Source organism: Nuphar pumila, chromosome 7 (genome assembly GCF_984573655.1).
Source record: "Nuphar pumila chromosome 7, dmNupPumi1.hap1.1, whole genome shotgun sequence".
Taxonomy (NCBI): domain Eukaryota; kingdom Viridiplantae; phylum Streptophyta; class Magnoliopsida; order Nymphaeales; family Nymphaeaceae; genus Nuphar; species Nuphar pumila.
In genome coordinates, this window is record NC_143255.1 from 81,867,105 (window position 1) to 81,877,635 (window position 10,531).

The 10,531-nt window shown below is 35.9% G+C and overlaps 1 pseudogene; it reads right to left on the reverse strand.

The window, feature by feature from the left end:
• Nucleotides 1-8,407: 8,407 nt before the first annotated feature.
• On the reverse strand, nt 8,408-9,159 carry LOC149832411 (proteasome subunit beta type-7-B pseudogene; annotated as a pseudogene).
• Nucleotides 9,160-10,531: the final 1,372 nt, after the last annotated feature.

Sequence of the window (10,531 nt, forward strand, 5' to 3'; positions counted from 1 at the left end):
GAAAAAGAATTTAAGGAATTTAAATGAAGAAAAAATGATATAAATTTAGAAAACCAAATGAAGGTTTACGAAACTTGTATTTACAAAAGAATCCTCATAGGTAGCGTTATTTTCTCCTACGAGGGGTCGCAGGATTATCCCTTATCCTGAATGGGAACACCTCGGACAACGAGGGTCAGGTTTATCCCTTAACCTGACCGGAAAACACCTCGGACAACGAGAGTCAGGTTTATCCCTTAACCTGAAAGGGCAACAAAGAAGATTTAGAAAATACCTCATGGGAAAGAGGCATCAGGTTTATCCCTTAGCCTGAAAGGGGTAAAAAACAATTGATAAAATTTAATGGAATTGAGGAAATATTGATAAACTTGATAAAAACTTGATAAAATTGATATAAACTTGATAAAAATATGAATAAAATGAATGAAACTGATAAAAATATTAAATTTATCTGAAAATTTATAAGATTTAAGAGAAAAAGGAGTTTTTTTCCTGATCCTGCCTGCATATGGGATCCTGAAAATATTTATTTAAAAGATAAGTGAGAAATCATTTTGGGGGAAGAAAAATACACCACAAGAAGAATGATCAGCGCGAGATCTGATCCTTTAAATCAAATATGAGAGATCATCATGAGGGTCAATTTTAGAAGGCAATGGTTTGAAATCTAATTTTTGAAAAAAAAGATCAACAACAGATCTGATTTCTAAAAATGACAGTTCAAAATTGATAATAAGATCAACACAAGGGTTGATCTTTGAATATAATGTTTTAAAAAACAATCTTAGAAGATAAGACCAACACAGGGGTTGATCTTTGAATATAATGATTTAAAACCCATTTTTTTGGAATATAAGGCCAATGCAAGGATTGATCTTTGAATATGATGATTTATAACCCATTTTGGAAGATAAGATCAACGCAAGGGTTGATCTTTAAATGTAATGATTTATAACCCATTTTGGAAGATAAGATCAACACAAGGGTTGATCTTTAAATGTAATGATTTATAACTCATTTTGGAAGATAAGATCAACACAAGGGTTGATCTTTAAATGTGACGGTTTGAATAACCACTTTTGGAAAATATGATCAACACAAGATTTGAGACCTATTTTTTTTGGAAGATAAGACCAACACAAGGGTTGATCCTTCAATGCAATGGTTCAAAAACCTATTTTGGAAAACATGATCAACACGAGAGTTGATTTTTCAATGCAATGGTTCGAAAAACTATTTTTGAGAATATGATCAACAAGAGGGTTGATTTTTGACAAAGGTTAGACCAAAGAATAATTGAACTCTTTGGTCATAACGAAGACTTTTTGAAATTTCATGATTTTTGAAAAGCCGTCATAGGTAATATCATTTCTCTCATGAATGATGTCAGGATTGTCTCGCATTCTGAAAAGAACAGGAATTTAAATGCTCCAGTATAGCAAAAGAAGGAAGTATTTGAATATCACAGATATAAAGAAAAATTGACATTTCATTGATAAGCAAAGGTTTGATAACAACTGAATATTTACAAGAACTTTTTAAAAAGAAAAGATTCATAGAAGACTGGGCTGGCTAGCCCCTACAAGATAACTCACAAAAAGAGACGAAAGCAAAAACTTTGGCTTTATCAATTCTTCAAGTGGTTCGGGAATGGTTCTGTCAGGACTGCTGGCTGCTTTTCTTCCTCGTCTTCTATCAGCTCACTTCTGTCAATGCAGTCTTGTATCATGTGCTTGAGGACGAAACAGTGTTCTGTATCATGCCCCGTTGCCCTGTGGTACTTGCAGAATTGGTCTTTGAATTTTACCAAGATTACGGGAGGATCTGCTATTTTAGGGAGTTTGATCATCTCGTGCTTCAAAAGGTAATCCATAATCACTTCTAAACTCTCAGATAACGGAGTGAAGACTCGATCTTTCTCCCATTTGATGTACTTGGGCTTCTCTTGAAGATCACTTTTTTGCTGAAGGCCAATTGGAAGCGGTTTGTCATTGTTCTTATAAGATCTCTCCTTCTGCCCCTTACTCTGATCTATTCTTGGGCCACTGCCACTGTTGTTCTTGTTTCCTTTGCTGCTGCTGCCAAGATTATTGCAGGAAGCATCAACTGAATGAGAGAATTGCGCCTTTTTCTTCTGATCTTGGATATTCTTGATTAGAGGCGTGCCCTCGTAAAGCCCGCTTTCTATTCCTGCTTCGAGCCATTCAGCTCGCTCAATCAATTTGATGAAGGATTTCGCCGTGGAAGTGGCGATGAGGCTCCTTTTGGGTTGAGAGAAATTGTTGAGGATCACCTGCAATGCGTGCTCCACTGAAATGGGTACCTTCATCTTATTACAGGTGCTTCTCCACCTATGAATGAAATCACTTTCTCTTTCAGTCTCTCCTTGCTTCAGGTTGTAAAGATGATTTAATGTAGGTGAGGCTTCAGTGTTGAATAAGAAGCGCTTGATGAACATATTTACTACCTTATCGAACTCTCGTAGTTTGATAGGATTCACGTGATCAGCATACCACCTGGCTGCTACACCCTCTAAACTGCGGGGAAAACAGATGAACAGATCCCTGTTATCTTTCCTGAAATGGCTGCACTCTGCATAAAATGTGGCCAAGTGGGCTTTAGGGTTGTCAGTCTCGTCAAATTTGAGAAACTTGCGGGGAAGATTCTCCAGGTTATCGTCCCCATCTAGACCATCGTAAAAATCTTCGCCAGTGTAGGTCTGTTTGCCCTTACCCTTGGCTTGAATGTCCTTGATTGCTCGATTCATCTCCTTCATCTTCTTACTCATCAGGTCCTCTGCTGAGGCCCCAAACTTGGGCTTGTTGATGGATTCGGGCTCTTCTACAGCTATCTTTATGGACTGTCTCAGAGGTTTCTGTTTGTAGACAATCTGCTCTTCTTCTTCTGATTCTTCCTTGACTGACTCTGATTACTCAAAAGTAGTGTCTGGCTGTACCTTCTTCCTTATGATTCTGATTTGCTTTTTTACAGGCATCTTCCTCAGCTTGCTTTTAGGAACTGCCTCTTTCAGCTTGACCTCGGCTTCTTCCGACATCTTCCTCGCCATCATCTTTTGGAACATATCATACATAGCGGGGTCGATGTCATCTTTCCTGTTCTGACTCTGTCCCCTGACTGATTTAGGAGAGCTCATCCCTTCTGCCTCACTGTCGCTGAGTTGAGGAACTGTTTCTTTTCCAGCTCTTGTCTGAACCATTTTCGAATATCAGCGCTCTCTCTGTAGAGGAAAGCGGAAGGTTTTTAGACCGAAGAAACTTTTGGAGAAGTTTTGACAAGAGGAAGGATTTAGGTTGAAATCTAAAAAAATTGTATCCCATTACTAGGGATTGAGTCGTCACAAAATTTATGACAATTGCGTTGTTTACTCTACGAGGGAGAGTAACCAACTAAAAATATGAAAAAAGAAAATATTATTTTAAAAAAGATATCTCTTGACGGAAAGAGATTTTTATGAAAAATATAAACAAGAATATAAAATCAGAAGAAAATAAGAGGAAAAATGGAATTTGAGAATAGATGGTAAAGATTTAAAATTTGAAGAACTTGCAGGCAGGATCAGAAGAATTTTTGAAGAAATTTTTAAAAGAAGAAGAAAAGAAAGAAAAATACACCTGGGTTTTAAAAACAAAGAGGAAATTTTGAAATATATACTCAGGGTTTTTGAAAAATATAAGGAAGATATAAAATATCACACAATCACAGATATACAAGCAAGGATGCGCAAACAGCACTCCCTAAAGCTGACCCTATATGCAATATTTTAAAATGGTTGATAGGACCTTAATCCTAACTCTAAGATTTAGATCATCTGATTCCAATCAAGGTATGCCGATATACTCAAGCCGAAGCTCGAAATACGTGGCATATAGGATATCTCTCCGGTTCTAAGGTAATGGTTTCCCAACATCCTTAAGCACCTACCGATATACCTCGGACTATGGCCCTTAGGTACGTGGTAGGGGGGCATGAACCCAAATAAGTGGTCCAGTTGTGAGGCTCTCTCCCAAACTATGGTTCAGTGAGACAGCCCAGCAACGTGAAGACCGGGACAATATAGGTAGGGATGTTTTCAAAATATGATCAACATGCAATAAAATTAGAAGGCTCTAATGCAAGTCCTAAAGAGATAAAATTTAAATGAATAGAAGCATACACTTGCACACATTGTTTGCATTCAATCCCTATAATTGAGGAGAGTTGTATTTAAGACCTAAGTCTAATATGAACATGGAATAATCTCCTCAATATGGTCCAACCAAACCATACTTAGATCCTATATGCAATAATGTCAGCTTAGGACAGAGTCTAGGCTCCTAAGGTTTGCATGAAAAATGAAGCTGACATAGAAGAATAAAGACTTAGATAATAACAAAGCAAAGCAAAGGCATAATTCGACCAGACAGAGACGAAGTCCCATCACGGTCGCCAAAACTGTGATCATCGCAAAATTTTTCCTCTTTCGTGGTTTCTCTTTCTTCCTTCTCTTTTCCTTTTCTGACCTCTATTTTCCTCCTTTTTGAAGGGAGAAAAATAAAATAAAGAAAAGAAAGAGAGAAGAGAAAAGAAAAAAAAAAGAGAAAAGAAAGAAAGAAAAGGAACTTTTTTGCGGGGTCTCACTTGACCTTGATTTGAAAATATTTTGAAAATTACTCGCCTCCGTTTTGAAATATATTGCGGGAAAAATGGAGAGACGGGATTCGCTCGTCGGTACAAGGTTCGACTGTTCCTGGAGCTTTTACCAGAGGTAATCGAACCAAGGATCGACTCTATACCTTTTGCTTTGCCTAAATATCATCTAAGAATTTATCCTAAAGATCTAAATGCACAAAGAATCATGCTTGTGCAATGCAAGAATGTATGCCCTTTTGAAAGATGTTTTTTTGAAAATCTCCAAGTTTTTCTGAGATAGACTTGATAATAGAATGAAGAAATGATTTCTGAGTAATTGAATTTAACTTAGAACTTGAGATAGATCAGAAAAGTTCTAAGTCTTCGAAGTAATTTAGACTTGGAGGAATAAATCTTGATTTTGAGAATGATTTGAAATTTTGAAATGAAAGGAAATGAAGTTTCAAAGTCGGAAATGGACTTTGAATTTTGAACTTGAATTTAGGAAAGGAAATGAATACTTGAGATGGAATTGAATTTAGATTTTCAAGTTTGAAATTTAGAATGGATTTGAGAAATCTAAATGATATAAAAATGAATTTAAGAAATCCAGATATGATCTGTAAGTGGATTTAGATTTGAAATCTGGAAATGAAATGGAATTGGTTTTGAAAGTTGGAATTAAAAATAGAACTTGATTTGAAATCTGGAATTCAAATCCAAAGTCTGGATCTTAAGATGGATTTGGATTAGAAGTTTGAGATCCAAAGTAGACTTGGGTTCTGGATCCTAGAATGGAGTGGATCTGAAGTCTGAGATCTAATGTAGAGTTGGGTTATGGATCCTAAAAATAGATTTTAGATCTGAAGTCTGAGATCCGAAGTAGAATTGGGTTCTAGATCCTCAAATGGCATTGGATCTGAGGTGTAAGACCCAAGATAGAATTCGGTTTTGGATCCTAGAATGGAATTGGATTCGAAGTCTAAGATCCAAAGGTAGAATTTGTATTTAGAAAACTGGATCCAGGTTGATCTAATTTTGGATTTGAGTTTTAGAAAGTCCAAAAATGGGACTTTTGAGTATGGATCTGGGTTTTGAAAACCCAGACTTTAATTCAAAACTTAGAAAAGGCCAAGCTTTTGAGATTCAGGATCAATCTCAAACTTTGATTTTGGATTTGAGGATGAGCTTGGTTTTGAATTTTGAAGATGAATCAAAAGTTTCAAAGTTAATTTTGAACTTTGAAATTTCATTTAGAATTTAGAATTTTGGATATACAAATGGATTTCAAAGTCAAATTGGACTTTGAATTTGAAGTTAGAATTTGAAATTTAGAAGATGAAAAGAATCTCAAAGTTAAATTGAACTTTGGATTTGATTGGAATTTTGAATATAAATTGAATTTGGAATTTCAAAGTCAATTTGAACTTTGAAATCTGATTTGAATTGGAAATTTTAAATATAAAATGAATTCTTGAAGTCTCAAAGTCAAATTGGACTTTGAATTTTGAGATAGAATTTGGAATTTGAAGTACAAGATGATTCTGAAGTTTCAAAGTTAAATTGGACTTTGAAATTGAATTCTTGAATCCTTTTGAATTTGAATTTATGAATAGGATTTGATCTGAGAAATGAAGAAAAGAATCACTTGGATTTATGAAAAAGAATTTTGAAAATATGATGCAATTGTATACTAAGTGATGAATGAATTTGAAGAATCTTGAAATTGGATTTTGAAAAGCTATTTCATTCTTTAAATAAATTAAAATAAGATTGAAGATATAATACATCCTTGACTACGGTCACTGAATGTATTATATAATAATCCGCATTTAAATTCAGGTGAAGAATAAAATATATTTGGTGCTTTTATAGTATTTAAAATGAAATGAACTCTCAATATACCCTGACTATGGCCATTGGTATATATTTTGAGTTAATTTGAAGTTAAATTCTGATAAAAGGAGAAAATATTTAAGGAAAATATGATGAATTTTGAAAACGGATCCAGTGTAGATCCAATGTTATTTTATAAAAGATAAAAATTTTAAGTCTTGTTTACATCCTGACTATGGCCATTGATGTAAATCATCAACATAGAATTAATTACCTTTTACGAAATGGTGCACGTGTCATTCGTGTTACCATTTGTGAGAATTTGGAAAATGAAGGTGAAAAATATGAGAACAAGAAATTCATGGTATTTACAATGCTCATTCATTCTTCTAAAAGCTGGAAATTTAGATTCTCATTTAAGATCTAACTTATTACAAGGTTTAAATTTGAAAATACAAATCTCAAGTGATGATATTCTTTTTATGTTCTCTGCAAAAACAAAGTTATCACAATGCAAAGATAAAAGAAAAGGGAGTAAATTAGGTTGAAAATGCAACTGCAAATGGTTATGCCAATTCTAAAAAAAAATGCCTATGGGCAACCATCCTAGACTGAATATGTCAAACTAAATAAGACTACGAATAAATGGATGTTTAAGCTAATGAACTCCTATATGAGGAAATACATATAACATACTAAATATTAAATAAAAAAAAATCAGGTTAGTATATCCATGAACAGATAGATTGGTGGCAACAAGATATCAATCCAACCTTTATTAATGAAACAATGATTCTGACAGATTGCAGGTGGTGGGTGAGCTTTTTGCAAATTAACACCTATAACAGTGATTAAATGATAAATTGAGATGCCAATGGGTAGCCAACAAGGAAATGGCAGGTGAGTCATAGGTGGAGAGATGTTGCAGGGATGTTACTGCAATGGTAGCAGTATGATAAGAAATGATGTGCATCAGCTGTGCATAGGATATGGCTGTGACGTGAAGTGCAACATAGTGTTGGTAATGAAAGTTACGTGGCATAAACACAAAAGATGCAGAGTGTACCTGTGTTGCTAAATGCAAGGGCAGAAAGCAGATGGATTTTACCTAAGGTGATGCATATGTTTTTAACAGGGAAGAATGTATACAGGAGAAGACATGAAAACAGGATATGCGTTAAACTGAAATTTGGCTTTTGAATCAACAAAGCATGGGTTTTATAGGAAATCAAGGCCTAGTGCTGAGTTAGTAGGACAACCTACTTTAATTCTGCAAGCTAAATATCTTACAGTAGTTTGGGAACCTGATCTTGAATTGATGAGATATCCAACTTCCCCTCAACAGGTCCCATAACAAAACAGGAATGATTGCCAAGAACAGATATTTCATATCAACTCAGAAAGATGCCACCAAATAAATCAGAAAATCGATTTTCTCTGTAAAAGCGTAATGCTTAGTGGCTTCATACAGTTCTCAAACTTGGTGTAATTGGTGATTGAGAGATGGATGTGTGCCTGGCAATGCTATGAAGAAAAAGATGTACATGGGGATGTGCTCAAAAGGACCATTTGCGGGAATTGTTCCATACAGATTTGTTACTAGAAACAGCTACCACTTTAAGGCTATGAATATTTGGCAAGCTCTCTAGGGATTCTCCCAGTTAATTGGTTGTTGTAGGAATACGAGAGGTTTTAATTTTCCCAGTGAAGGAGGAATTGCAGAGGCAGTAAGCACAAGAGATGGCGAAGATGGTGCAGGGGTGTAGCTGTCGGCATATGCAGGGTTGCAGCAGAGGGAAATTTAAAAATGGAGCTGGGATATGGAGTGTTGCTACTGTGTGAGCTGCCACTTGTAGCAAATGGTGAAAGAAAGGGGTAAGGCATTCCTCTGAGAAGCATTAATTCAGCACAAATGAAAATGTTATTTAAAGAATAGGATCTATCAACCTAAATCTAGTTATTAACAGCACAAGAGCATAAATAAAAAAAAGAAACAAAGCTGGCCAAAGAATGCCAAAATATTGATTACTTGTAATTGAAATAGTCTTTGTTTTGAATATATCGAGGACTGAATGCTTATCATCCCATTCTTCCATTGCATCTCCTTCAATAATTTCCACCAACTCTTTCCATGGATTCATCTTGGTTGATGATACCACAGTACCACCCTTCTCAGAAAAATAGCCTTCTGAATTGAGATATGTACGGGGGTTTGGCAATTGGTGCTTCCTCAAGTATTCTTCATGGCCCTTAGTTATTACACAGACATCCACATTACCACTTCCCAAGTCACTGAAGATACCAGAACAGATTGCCTTACATGCAAGCTTTTATACCGGAACGAATTTGGCAATTGGTGATTCCTCTTTGTATCTTGACGTAAACATTGCCATCGCTGCAAGTGACCCAGAACCCATTGTTGCACAAGGGAGGGTGTTAGTTGAACCATGAGGGTATATAGTGTGCAAGTACGGTTTCGTGGCATCAACACTACCAAATAACAAAGTATTACTAATATAACCTTGATAACTCAACAAGTGAAATTTCAGAATAGTAAGGGCAGTGACAACCCTGGATTCTGTATCAGCAGTTGCATAGCTATGCAAAACTAGCTGGGAACTAATCATTTCTGTTACGGACTCTGTATCAGCAGCAAAATGTTTCCACTCCACAACAGTATATGTTGGGTGCCATACATTGCGTTGTTTTTTTTTTTATTTAGTGAGAAAGAAACTAATATACAATCTACTATTTGAAATTCTTGCACATAACCATTACAAAAATCATGGACTTAACAAAGAATCGGAACGTTACCTACTTTGTTTGTACCTTTGATGGGAGTTGAATGCAAAATAACGCCAAGCAGTCCAAGATTTATTTGAATCTTTCTCGTTCCAGGAGGATTGATGGACAAATGAAGATGGATCGGCTTTCTTCAATCCAGTCCTGTTGGTGAACTACGATCCCAGATTATTTTGATCTCAAAAAAATGAGGGTCTTGGGACATTTAAAATGAGAAGTCAATAAGATGTGGGGAAGTTCGGATAAAACTAAGCAGCGGCGCCGCAGGTGCTGCAGAATGTTACTTGGAGAAGGAAAACACTGATGCTACAAACTTGACATTTAGCTGACCAAAAATGCATTACAGAATAAAAAACATGGTGATGACCTTAAGGTGGGTCGTCAACTATGCAGAGATCAAAAACCAGGGATGAAGGAATCATCGAGTGACTAAAATGTTAAAATATCAAGTAAAACAACATTCATATACTGAAATATGGTAACGAGAAAAGAAAAGAAAAGAAAAGGGGAAATCAATTAATTTGATAATGCCAAAGCCAAGAATGGTCACAACCGTCTGATTGTGAAAAGAAATACAGAAGGAAGATAGAAGGTAAAGCTATGTCGGAATGAGGTGTCCCGATTACTTTTGCACAGGATGGATTGAAATTGCCAAAAGCCATCCAAAACCATCCCTGATGCGTCAATGATATTGAAAGCAGGAAAGAGAGAAAAGAAAAAAAAAAGAAGAAAAGGAAAGAAAACTAAACTATAAATAGGCATTACAAACCGTGAAGATCAAAGAAATCTATGAACACAGAAAAGGAGAAAAAAATGAATGGCGATTTACCTCTGTTTTGCAGGAATCCGGAAGAGAGAGGAGAGGTTTTATCTTGATTCGGCTACAATGACAGTTGTCTTCTTGATTCTTGATTCCTGCGAAGATCGATCGGCTTCGATCAAAATGGAGAAACCCAAGGGAATAAGAAGAAAGTATGAAGAAGAAGAACGGATGATGGTGGAGAAGTAGGAGACGGATCCCTTCGTAGAGGCTTGGAGGTCTCTTCTTAAAGAGAGGCTCAAATCCTCCAGAAGATTAAGCAGTTGAGGATGGAAGGTCATCGATCAGGAGAGAGGCGATGGAGGGTGCGAACGGGAGTGGCCGTTGCAATTTCTCTAAATTCCCAAGAGGGGTCTCCTTTTCAGTTTTTTTTTTTCTAAAAAATGGTTTTTGGTTTTCAAAAAGGGGTTTTAAGAGAGGTTTTTAGCAAAGTTCAAGTCTTTC